The sequence below is a fragment of the Mixophyes fleayi genome, chromosome 2, assembly GCF_038048845.1.
Source record: "Mixophyes fleayi isolate aMixFle1 chromosome 2, aMixFle1.hap1, whole genome shotgun sequence".
Lineage (NCBI taxonomy): Eukaryota > Metazoa > Chordata > Amphibia > Anura > Limnodynastidae > Mixophyes > Mixophyes fleayi.
The window spans coordinates 128,671,555-128,684,453 of NC_134403.1; the positions used below are offsets into that span (position 1 = coordinate 128,671,555).

Sequence of the window (12,899 nt, forward strand, 5' to 3'; positions counted from 1 at the left end):
TTGTTTTGTTTAAAAAATGTAATTTTAAAATTAAAACGTCTCATTCACAAAACCAAGTCTCTGTTTTTTATCTAATAGATTTAAAATTGTCACTTCTGCCTCACAGCACTGGACTCATGAGTTCAATTCCCGACCATGGCCTTATCTGTGAGGAGTTTGTATGTTCTCCCGGTGTTTGCGTGGGTTTCCTCCAGGTGCTCGGGTTTCCTCCCACACTCCAAAAACATACTGGTAGGTTAATTGGCTGCTAACAAATTGACCCTAGTGTGTGTGTCTGTCTGTCTATCTGTTTCTGTCTGTGTGTGTGTGTGTGCCTGGCTATCCATGTCTGTGTGTCCGTGTCTGTGTGTTAGGGAATTTAGACTGTAAGCTCCAATGGGGCAGGGACTGATGTGAGTGAGCTCTCTGTACAGCGCTGCGGAATTAGTGGCACTATATAAATGGTGATGATGATGATTGTCACATTTACAACAGATTGATTCAAATAACTACCTTAGAAATAGGTACACACAGCACATACCTGTCAAAAAACAATGGATGAGGAACCAAAAAGAGAGCACAAAAAAAATAAAAAATCCCAACAATTGTAAATGTGTGTCAGTAAATCTCTTATAATGGTGTTATAATGAGAGAAGTGTATGATCAGCTGTTTATGACATGCCCAGAGTGACAGAGCTCACCAGGGGGCCCGGTACAACAGCTTAGCACAGACTTACCTGGGGCCCGCCGCTGGTCTCTGCTATTCTGTCTTCAGCCTGGCTGTCACCGTGAAGCCAGGCACCAGGATCCGATCGCAGGGGTGGAGGATTCATTCCCCCTGCGATCATGTGCTCTGCCTGTGACAGATCACATGATCGCAGGGGGAATGATTAGACAGAATAGCGGAGACCAGCGACGGGCCCCAGGTAAGTATGTGTTGCTCATGGGGGGGGCGCTCATGGGGGAAGGGGGCCCGCTCATGGGGGGGGGGGGGGGGGTGGGTGGCACGGGGGCCCGTACTGGGCTCGATTTTTTCTGAAGGCAGCCCTGCCAAGGACACAGGGCTTCACAAATGGTCCTAGTGTCGTATTCGCAGATACTTTGCTTACTTATACTTTCGCATTTCTTTTCCATGCGTAACTCTTGGTTCTGGGCATGCACAGTTTGGTGTTGCGCACGTTGTGCCCAAAATCGTCAGATACGTCCACTAATAGCTCAGGCCCCAAGTTAAATTATAACATTGCTTATAGTTTGGCAAACACATTTCAAAATAACTATAGCTACAACCAGTGCTTTTTTGTAAGAAAAAAGGTGCCGGAACTCACATCTTGTTAATCTTTTATTAAAAAAATTATTTACCTTTCACACGTAGTCAATCACTGTACACACACCCACACACGACAGTTGTGTAAGGAAACATAATGGTCGCTACCCGCAGTAAGCACTCAGCGTGCAACTACACAACCAAATCACAAGCTGAGCAGTGCCATCACAACCAGCGCGAATGAGGTACGCATGCATCGGACTCAACACACAAGCAGCCCGCGTGCACCGTTTTAATGATTTTGCCGCTGACCTGCTACGCTCGACAGGGCGATTCAAGTCCACGTGGACCAAACATCAAATGTTCAACAGTTACTTTTAAAACTTGGAAAATCCGTCGAAAAAGGTGCCGGAACTCAGTTCTGGAGCGTTCTATGACAAAAAGAGCACTGGCTACAACAATAATAATACAAAGCAAGCGGTCCACATAATTTTTTTTGTCTCTTTTCTAATTTCTTCCACCTACAAGTAAGGCTTCTAACATTCTAGTTGCAGGAACTAAAAGAAAAACCAACCCAAATAACACATTACTTTAGCATGCAGTGGATTCAAAGCATAGGCTGTCCCATCACAAATATAATACTAGTAATGCTACTAAGGAATGAGACATTTAAATATGAGCTAAGTCTGAACTATTATTTCATCTTTCTGTTATAATTAATTCAGTGTTGTAACAACCAATGAAGAGTCAGAAGTAGGTGAAATAGTATACAGTTTATTTATGTTCAAACAAAGCCATTGGAAGAAGTAGTGGAGCCCTGAGCTTAGAGAGTGGATCACAGCAAATACAATGGTGAACACAGGGGAGGCCTGACGAATTTTAGCCTGGGGGGCAAGACTCAACTCAGCAGCCTATTTTAATGGGAAAAAAATGCAGGTGGCCCAGTGACCCAGCCCAAGGTAGTCTACTATGTTACTGGCCCCGAGGGCAGATGCCCCCTGCCACCCAGCCCAGGCTGCCCCTGGGTGAACAGTATATAGTCCAGGATATAATCTGAGTTGCGATATCACAGGAGCATTGGAATAACTTCACCAATGCTGGTATAATCATAGAGAGCAGGATATCCAAAAATACAAAGTAGCGCAATAAGGGTATCTCAGAATATGAAAAATGTCTGTAGAGCAGTTAATAACACAATGAATGGCAGGCAAGATCACAGGAGGAGCTTAACACTCACAACACTTGAAGTTTGCATAAACAAATTTAACTGGTGACAAGGTTGCTGGAGGTAATACATAATGCTGGAAGTTACAGACAAATCATGAACTAGTTCAGGAACAGCCAGGGCCAGGAACAAAAGGGAAGCACAGCACTGGAATTCAGAATGTCCACAACAGAGGAACACAGACAGGAATAACTGAAGGCTCAAACTAACAGCAGGACACTGTTCTCATGTAACAATCAATGACCAGCACAGCGCAGAATGAGAGGCAGGAATATCAAGCCAGAGACGCAGGTGCAGGTAATCAGACCAAGGGAAGGAGTTTAACTTCTACAGATAATGTTGAAAACAGCAGTACCTCTGGTAGCACAGATAATCTAAAACGTTACTTGATATCCCCATTACATGAGATTTCTTTACATTTACAGTCACAAATGTACAGGCCTAAGAATTAAATTGGTCAACAGCATATGCTATAAAATTATGTGGTAACATCATGACTTTACCCATGCAACTAGTACAATAAAAGTACAATAAAAAAGTAATTCACACTCGATCCCCCTTTCATAGTTTTTGGAAGCACTTTTTTCTTTTAACAGTCTATATTTGTCCCAGGTGGTATATCTTGTTTGATGTTTGACTGCAAAGAATACATCTACATCTGCGGACTACTGCAAATTGGGAGATCCGTCTCACTGTATACCAGTGTGGTGCTGGTCATTAGACCACTATGTCAGAGGACCGTCGATTACACATAGTGAACATCGGAGAAGCTGTACTCGGATTTCAGAACAAACAAGGAGAGGATGCATCAAGGTTTGATACTTTATTATTCTACAGTAAGCTGGCCACTTACTTATGAGATTCCCTTGGTTTCTATTTAAACTGTTAAGTCTATAATACATTGATTTGCTCTCAACAACCATAGACAAGCGTATGAGGATTTAACCACCTGTCACTTCAGCTGAGCATCAACACGATATTTGGTTACTTGGTTTAAGAGCATAATTCCAACAAACACTGCTTGCAGACTTGTACAGCCCTCGCTAATTGGAGTCCGTGACCATAGATTGTGAATGTTGATATATTTCTAGACAATTCTTCTACATTGGGACTGTGTTTTTTCATTTATATACAGTTCTATCTAAATGGATTTTAACGCTGATATTTACACCATATATGAATGGTTTCCAGACTGCTGTCAATTTCTTTACATGGAAAAGAATGGAATACAGTCCCAAATTAGTTTGGTTTTGGATAACTCCAGAAAAAACACACAAAATTGTCTTGGGTGCTAAATATAAGTGTTGTGCATAAAAACAATATTCATAAAAAGATCCAAATTGCAGCCGTTCATAGATGCAAGTGTCAATCCTCCACTATAAATTCAGCATAAAACAGTGCAATAAACTGCGCAGATAGTATCTGAATGACACCTCATAGCTATGTAAATTCAGATCACCACCAACAAAAGAATGGTGTGTGTGTGTGTGTGTGTGTGTATAATATATATATATATATACATACACACACACACACACACACACACACACAGAGAATCATTAAAAATTGCAAATGTCTTTTAATAAATAACATACATAATGCAAATAAGGACAAGTTTAAATAACAGGGCAAAAAATTTTAAATTGCTCAATAATTCAAAAACTAATATAATGTGGATAACAAGAGAGATCCAATGTTTGGCAACGCAGGAAAGTCATTATCTCTTATACTAAATAGCTTTTAGCCTGGTGGGACAGAATTGACATCGTTAGTTGACATACTGTGATTTGCTTTGAATGTCAATAGCTTTTGAACTATTGCTGATATCTTGAATTTTTTTGTCATGTTACTTAAACTTGTTCTTATTTGTGTTATGTATGTTTTTATTTTATTTATGACACTTGCAATTCCTATTGATTGGGGGGGTCGCCGCGGCGCAGGGGGGGGATTGAGGGGGCAACGATCAAAGGCATTGCTGTTCAGTAACAGGCAGCCAATCGCTAGGCTGCCTGTTGCTGTATGGGCACCCACAATACTGTGCAGCAGACAGGAAGCAGGAAGTCTTCACTTCCTGTCTGCTGATCTGAGGAGCAAGGAGCGATGCTGGCTAAGCACAACTACAGGTAAGTGAGGGGGAGGGGCTGATATGCAACTCTATAGGGAGGGAGAGGGGGACTCTGCCTACTCAATACTTTTACCTTTGCGTTCTAGCTGGTCCAGTGTGCAATATGATGTAGCACATGCCCTTGTGTTTCAAACTCCCATTGTCCTATAGATTGTAAGGTTGCGAGCAGGGTTGTCTTACCTCTCTGTCTGTATGTATTACCCAGTAATGTTTTATTAATATTTGTTCCCAATTCTAAATCACTACAAAATTTGCTGGCACTATATAAATAAATGTTGATGATGATGATGATAGTAACAAAACAGCAGGCTCTTCTACAAGATTCAGTTACAGCACAAGACAAATATTTGCAAAAACATAAAATAATTGAACTAACATATTTTCCACAAAAAATGCTGTTGTTAGGTCACTGTCCTGAAAGTCAGGACTGCTGAGACATATGTCACCCTCCGGCGAGCGGGCGCTTTTGCTAATGGTGTATAGCTTAAACCACTACTCAACTATAGGGGTATATGCAATGCTAAAAAAATATGGATTGTTTGAAGGAGTGGGGGCCCAAAACCAGTATCTTGCCTAGGGCCCCATGAGGTCTAAATCCGGCTCTGGATACCCATACGTCACTCTGACATTGCTTTACTTTCAGACTGTCTTCACTAACACTCAGGACTTAGACTAAGGGGTAAATTTATCAAGGCCCGATTTATTTCAGCGTTTTAAAATCGCGCAATTCGCGGGTAATAATCCGCGATTTTAGCCCCCAAGTCGCCAGATGTATTAAATTGTGATCTTTACTCTGAATTTAAAAATCGCTGGTCATCTCTGGCGATTTGCTGTGTTTAGCTAACTCTCCCGTGTTTAGCTAACTCTCCTGTGTTTCCTAACTGCGATACTTAACCAAGCATGTTCCGGATTGGATTACAAATTTTGTGGCCCCTCCTGGGCTGAAGATAAGAACACTGCAAGCAGCAAGGGGGCCCTCTTGGCTAAGAAAAACAGAAGATATTTACAAGCAGGACATTTGAAAATACAATTTATTTGGGACTTTTCAAGCAGAACATTTAGAACTACAAATTGTTATGGACATGGTTTACAAGCATTTTTGGATTAAAAGCTGCTGACAACAGATGAAAACGTCAAATTGGTGAGTATAATGTAGTGATGGGTAGTTCACGAATGATTAGTTCAAATGAACTAATCTTCAAAGTGAACTAAATCATTTAGTTCACAGCTCTGGCAAAGATTAGTTCACCAGGAACTAAAAAGTGGGAGGAGTTAGAGATAAAGCCGAGCAGCTCCAGCAGCCTCACTCACTGTCTCATTCAAACTGGCTCTTTTGTTTCTATTCAGCTCTCTCATTTAATACTCATGAGTCAGTACCTCTAAACTACCAAAGGTGGCACTGCTGTGCTCAGACATTGTGCGAGAATCTGGAGCTGATCACTGAGCTATGAGTCATGAGTCATTCTTCTCACTCAGGAGTTCAATAGTTCATCTAGTTCATTTCACTCTTCGAATCATTCAAATCATTCCACTCTTCAAATCTTTCCACTCACCGAATCTTTTCAATCATTCAGATCATTTAGCTCATGAGTCACAGGATACATTCCCTTCCCTGTCAGCTCAAGACACACTGCACCGCTGAGTGCTGCATGTTATATACTGTAGTTCTATTTACTGCACCATATATACAGGGGAGATGTATTAAACCTTCAAGAGATAAAGTGGAAGCGTTGCCCATAGCAACTAATCAGTTTCTGTCATTTTATAGACTCTGCTAGATAAATGACAGAAGCTGATTAGTCATAATTGCCAACATTATGTTGGTTACGTCTAGGAGTTCCTGGAGCGGGGTATTGGCGTAGGGGGCGGGGTTTCACGAATTGCGTAATTTTGGCCCCGCCCCCAGTGATGTGATGCCTATATGGGGTCTTTTTACAGCTGTAAAAATTCCCCCCTAAGGTTTGATACATCTCCCCAATATCCTGATTGCACTGATCTCAATTTTAAAAGCAAAAAAGTGACACTTTTTTTTATAATACTCTGAATTTGGGTCTTTTTCATTTGCATATTCTGGAAATAAAAAATAAAAATGAAAATGTAATTAACTTTGCAGAGCTCAACATGTCACTACTAGTTTTTGTATAAGTGATTTCCCTTTTTAAAATATTAAAAATGATCTGACATATTAAACTTATCTGATCATTTTAACAGGACTATAACTCATCTAATGAGATGTAGTATATATGCCTACAGTATGTGTAATAGACTAGATCTATGTCTCCAATCACTTCTCTCAGCAGTGTTTCAGAGCCAGTGATCGAACTGAACTAACTGAGCTAAATGAACTAAATGAACTACTGAGTGAAATGAACTACTGAGTCAAATGAGTGAAATGAACTAATCTTTTGAACTAATCTTTTGTGTGAACTAGATCAGAATGAACTAATCTTCAAAATGAACTAGATTTCCCATCACTAGTATAATGAGTTTATTATTTTTAATAAATTTAAGTGGTATGAATGAGGGTGTTTAGTGTATTTATTGGGGTTTTATGTTTTTATTAAACGTATGTGGCTTTAAACAGGAAGTTGTGACTTATTTAACATTTTGTTTTGTGGTACTATAGGTCGCAGCCAGCCATGGGTGTCAGGGCATGTTGGCACTTGTGGTTCTCCAAGTGCCAGCATGGCAGTGGGATTGTAGTTCCACAAAAACAAAATGGTGCCCATTTTTTTTTTTTTACATAATTTTCGCCATTGTTACCCTACTACCCACAGCCCACAGGGGTAGGAAGAGCCCTAGTGCTTTCAGCACTGGGCTGGTTATTTCTAGAGGGGGGGCCCGCTCATTTTTTTAAGTGGACCCTTCTCCCTAGGGAATCCAGGCAAGCGCTGAACAGCCTGGAGTTGGTTGTCATTATGGCAGGGGGACCCCTGCCACATGTCTCCCTGCTATCGTACCACCCACCCCAGGTCCAGTTTGTCTAGTGCTGGTTATGTGACAATCGGGGGAACGCTACGCAAATTTTTCCCCGATTTATACGCAACCAGCAGTAGGCTGGCAGCACTACAGTTATTAGTGGTCAGGCGGGGGGACCCCACTTTTTTTTAAAAACTATTATCTTTTTTAAAAATTTTGACAGCCGCTGGACCTCCAGCTGTATAGATAGATAGACACAGTCATGTTGTACACTGTAGTATCATATTTACTTTTATATTATTGCTTCCTAAAATAGCCACAGTGTTCAACGTGGAAATATGGATCAGCGATGTAAACATACTTCAGTTTTTACATTTTGCCTAATAATATGATACTTAATGGAATTAAAGATTTACTTTCTAACAGCCTCCTAGTATTGTCTGAATTTGATGTGTTCCTGAAATACTGCTCAGTTTATCCTCATTTATAGCTTAAAAATAATAATGAGAGCAAGGGGACATTGGCATTGTCTATATTATATGTGACACTTTTGTGTGTTTGGAGCTTTTGTACATTGGGCAAAGTGTGTGTAGAAATTAGAGATGGGCGGGCTGGGTTTTCCAAAGACCGAGCCCACCCAAACTTAGGGGACTCGGCTCGGTACTTTCGCGCTTTTCCGGATTCCAAAACGACGCAAAACGTCATTGTGACGTCGTCAGATCTTGGATCTCTACAGTTTTGGAATCTATAAATACCGCCCTTCACAGTAGGATAGAGTGAGAGCAGTTGGGCAGGCAAACATACAGAAGTGAAAGAGGATGGTGGTAGCTAGGGGCAGGCTGGGCCGCTCAGTCTAGCCGCTGTTTGGGCCGGCCGCCCCCCCGTGGATGCAATATTATCTAAATATTCCCACGGCACACAGGCATCACAATTGCGTGTCGTGATGTGACCGCCTGTGCGCCCCCCCCGGGCTGAAATTTGCCAGCCCGTGCCTGGTGGTAGCAGTGTTCAAGAAAGCTCCATTGCTAATTGTCATTGGTGAAATCCAAATATACTAGTCCTTGCAGGCTTTTTGTCAGAATTTGCACCAAAAAGTGTAGGGTGTTATACATACACCCAAAGACAAGAGCTCCATTGCTGAATTTGTCATTGCTGAAATACAAATATAATATACTAGTCCTTGCAGGCTTTTTTTCTGAATTTGCAGGCAAATTCAGAAGTGTTATATAGGTAACAGACAAAGAGGAGTGCTTCATTGCTAAGAGTCATTGCTGAAATAGAAATTATAGGGCAGGCTGGCTTGGTCTAAATCTGCAGCTACATTTTACTGTACCAAAGCTTACTCAGATACAGGAGAGGTGGCAGTTTTCAGTGCTGAAACAGAAATTGTAATAATAGGGCTGTCAGTGTTCTTCAAAGTCTCAAGTGCTATTGTATTGTGCCATAGCTCATACAGAAACAGGAGGGGGGACATTGTTGTTGTCACTCTCCACTCTCAGTCATGATGATACTAAACCCTCTACCTCATGTGCTAAAGACTTTGTTCAAGTGCATAGTGGTTTTAAGTCAGGGAAACAGAAATGTAAATAAAAAGCTTGTACCATTTTAAAGAAAAAAAAACCTCTCTAAAAATAGCAGGTAGCTCCCTTCTCTTAGCTAGATTTCAGCACCTGCAATCTGCACTGTCATCATATTTACCCTCATCATTGTGTACATCTTCCTCAAACAATACAAATTCATCCCCGCTGAAATCCACCATCACAGAAGTCTATGTACTTTGATGTAATTGCCGATAATGGCCTTCTTCATGGAATTTGTAGTTCATTTTATGGCAGAGCTGTCACAATTTTTGGGCAATTCTTTTACAGCAGAGCAAATGCCAAAATGTTGTGCTGACTCATCTGCATCTCCACTGGGTATCTTGGGAAAGCTACGTTTTTTCCGAGAAGCAGTTACCAGAGAAACTGAAGGAGGAGACGTCATTACAAGATGTTTATAGCTCTTGGATCCTGGCGATGCAAATTAAGTTCTAGATCTATAATTACAATATAGTTAGTGGTTTGCTTAACTTTATTTCAGCCTTCAATTTCTCTAGCTGCTTCTCAAAAAAGTATAATTAAGGCAATCACTTGACTCAAGCTAACCGTGTCTGCACTCTCTTCACAGGTGACTACTTCTCTGGACTAAAGTATATTCCCCTCAAATTCTAGTGTTCTTGCAGCTGCTGCATTCTCCTACATGCTGTTGCAGAACCCCGAAAATGACCCTAAATTTTGCAGGACACAAACAGCATCTCCTGCATGTCATTGTCATTTTTTAAAAGTTCTGTAACACCAAGTTGATTGTGTGAGCAAAACAGGAAATGTGATGGAATTCCCCCCCGCTGTAATGCCCTAACAATATTGGGTGTCGTTATCAGAAATCACATATCCTCAGGAGAGTCCAAGCAGGATTAACCATGTTGCAATGACATTACTTTTTGTAACAGATTGTCAGCTGTATGCCTCTTAGTGAAGCCGCTGATACACAGAGTAGCCTACTTCTGAAAAATGTGACGTACTTGGGTACATGCTGCTGCTGTTCCTACTGGTGAAGGCGAATCACCAAACCAATGGGCTGTCACAGTCATATAATCTTTAGTTTGCCCAGTTCCGCTTGTCCCCATATCTGTGTTAAGTGTACAGTGGGTAGAATGGCATTTTGTAGCCCAATAATTACATTTTTACGAACTTTCTGGTAGAGGTGAGGAATAGCTTTTCTAGTAAAATGGAGTTGTGATGGAATTTGGTAATATGGACAGAAGATCTCAAGTAACTGTCTAAAACCAGCTGCATTAATAGTGGACATTGGACGCAGATCTAATACTAGCATAGTCCCCATGGCGTCTGTGATCCGCTTTGCGACTGGCTGACAGCTTTCTTACTTTCTTCCTCTAGAAAAGGATTGTTTAACAGTCAATTAACACGTTAAGTGCAAAGGAGATACCCTCTTCAATCAAGCGGACCTTGATCTGTGAGGATTGATGAGGACGGAGCATCTTCAATCAAGTGGAGCATCAAACAGGAGAAGAGGCACCGCTAGCTAAAAATATCTGGAGGAAGAGGAAGTGGCTTGAAGAAGACCTGGGTACTGCATGGAGCAGGTAAGTATGGTTTACATACTTTTTGTACCATTGCCACTGTCACCAATGTCAGGCACCAGGATTGTGGGCAAAATTTCAGGCACAAGGGGGTAGTCAGGCACAAGGCCTGGAGTTCTCATTAGTTAAATTGCAATTCTTTGGGCATATTTATTTCAGGCACTTGACCTGCCCTGCATTTGGTTCAGGCTTAGTATTTCAGGCTGAAAGATCGTGTACATTTACTGGGCTCAGAGCATAGGAATAGGGGGAGACATTTTAATTCAGGTATAGTCTGCAGCCACATTTCAGGCAATAGGCCTATGGGGACAATTAAGGCACTAGGCCTTTTCTATCTTTTTTTCACCATCATTTCTTTCAATTGTAATGATATTTCTCTCAGGTATTTTTAATGAATTTAATAAAATTTGTATTAATGTTTAATTGAACGATGAACCAAAATGTGCATCCGCTATGACAGAACTTTCCTTCTTTTTTCGTTTGTTGTAAGGTACTAGGCCTGACAGCAGATAGGAGTCAGCTCCAATTTGACAAACCATGCCTGGTCTTTCAGCACCATCTGGTAACCACTTGTCAGAATGCGCTGAAGTATACTATTCTCCTTTTTGTATACATATTGTTCTTTAGCAGCAGGTTCACTTGTAGAGGAGAAGCGCTAGTATTTTCTATCTTTTAACTTGCCGCCAAAACCCTCAGCGTTAATTTTGTGAAGTGGTCACTTACATATATAGTAACATAGTAACATAGTTGATGAGGTTGACAACAGACACCAGTCCATCAAGTTCAATCTATTTTGGATCTTCTGCGATCCCTCACTTATATCTGAAATTGATCCAGATTAAGCAACCGCCAATCTGTTTCAATCGGGAAAAATCCCTCCAGACCCAATATTGCAGTCCTATTTTTTCCCTATATCCACTACTATCCTTCATTTTAATTAACAGTCGTATCCCTGGATACACTTTTCCGCTAAAAATTTGTTTAACCCTTTCTTAAACATATCTTAGACCTGTACTTTTCCTGTACTTGTACCCTGAGGTCAGGCTCCCAATTAAAGTTAGGGCACGGGTGACTGCTATTGTGTTATTGTACTGCAAATCAAACACAGGTACCATACGGTGCTTAACCCAATATTTGAAATAAACAGTAGTCCATGCCATAGTATACCTTTGTACACTTCTTTATGTGCAGGTGGATACCAAACTTCAGTGCGCCGAGTGGTAAATCTGGAAAACTTACTTACAAAAAAAGAAGGAACAGAGCACCTAATAGTGTACAATTTAGAACATAGTACCTAATGCAAACAGTAGTAATAATTGTGCCAGATCTATGAATCAATAAAGCACTTCTATTTTAAGGTCCAAAACTTTCATACTTTTTTCTTGAAGAGCTCCGTAACATAAGGCAAGAATATAGAAAAAGACAGAGATAGTGTATTATCTTTATGACAAATGAGTATAACATCACTTCCACCAATAGTGCTTAAGCAGACTAGAGACAAACAAAGTAGTGCTTATCTGTATTAATCCTGGGTACTGCTCTGCCTCACTACGTTTGTGAATACAAAGCAATCATGAAAATGCGCTTATCTGGAATCCTGAAAAAACAGTCCAAGCATAGTTGGTGATGGGGTTTCTGTAATTTGCTGTGGGCTGATTCCCACTGCTCAGATATACATCCAGGAAAACCATAAAAAGATCCAGTTTAAGCATAATACAGTAAAATTGACAATTAGTATACACTGAGGAGGGTGTATACTAATTGACATTTGGCAAAGGCCAAATTGTTGTGGCTAGACAACTGATTAAGAGCATCTTCAAAATGGTAGGTCTTGGGGAGTATTCCCTGTGTGCAGTGATTAGTACCTACCAGAGTGGTCTAAAGAAAGACAACTGGTGAACCAGTGACATGGTCATGGGTGCCCAAGGCTCATTGATGTGTGTGGGGAGCAAAGGCTAGCCCGTCTGGTCCAATCCCACAGAAGACTACTGTAGCACAAATTGCTGAAAGTTAATGCTGACTATGATAGACAGCTGTCAGAACACACACAGTGCATCGCAGCTTGCAACATATGGGGCTGCGTAGCTGCAAACCAGTCAGAGTGGTCATGCTGAACCCTGACCACCGCCGAAAGTGCCTACAATGGGCATGTGAGAACTGAACCACGCAGCAATGGAAGAAGGCAGCCTGGTCTGATGAATCACATTTTCATGCAAAAAAAAGCACTTTAGAGATCATAAGCCTTCAT

The 12,899-nt window shown here is 41.0% G+C and overlaps 1 protein-coding gene across 2 annotated transcripts in view; it reads right to left on the bottom strand.

The window, feature by feature from the left end:
- The window catches only part of LOC142141462 (protein-lysine methyltransferase METTL21C-like), a 113,202-nt gene that overhangs the window by 85,988 nt on the left and 14,315 nt on the right, over positions 1 to 12,899 (bottom strand). The gene's annotated exons all lie outside the window — the stretch shown is intronic.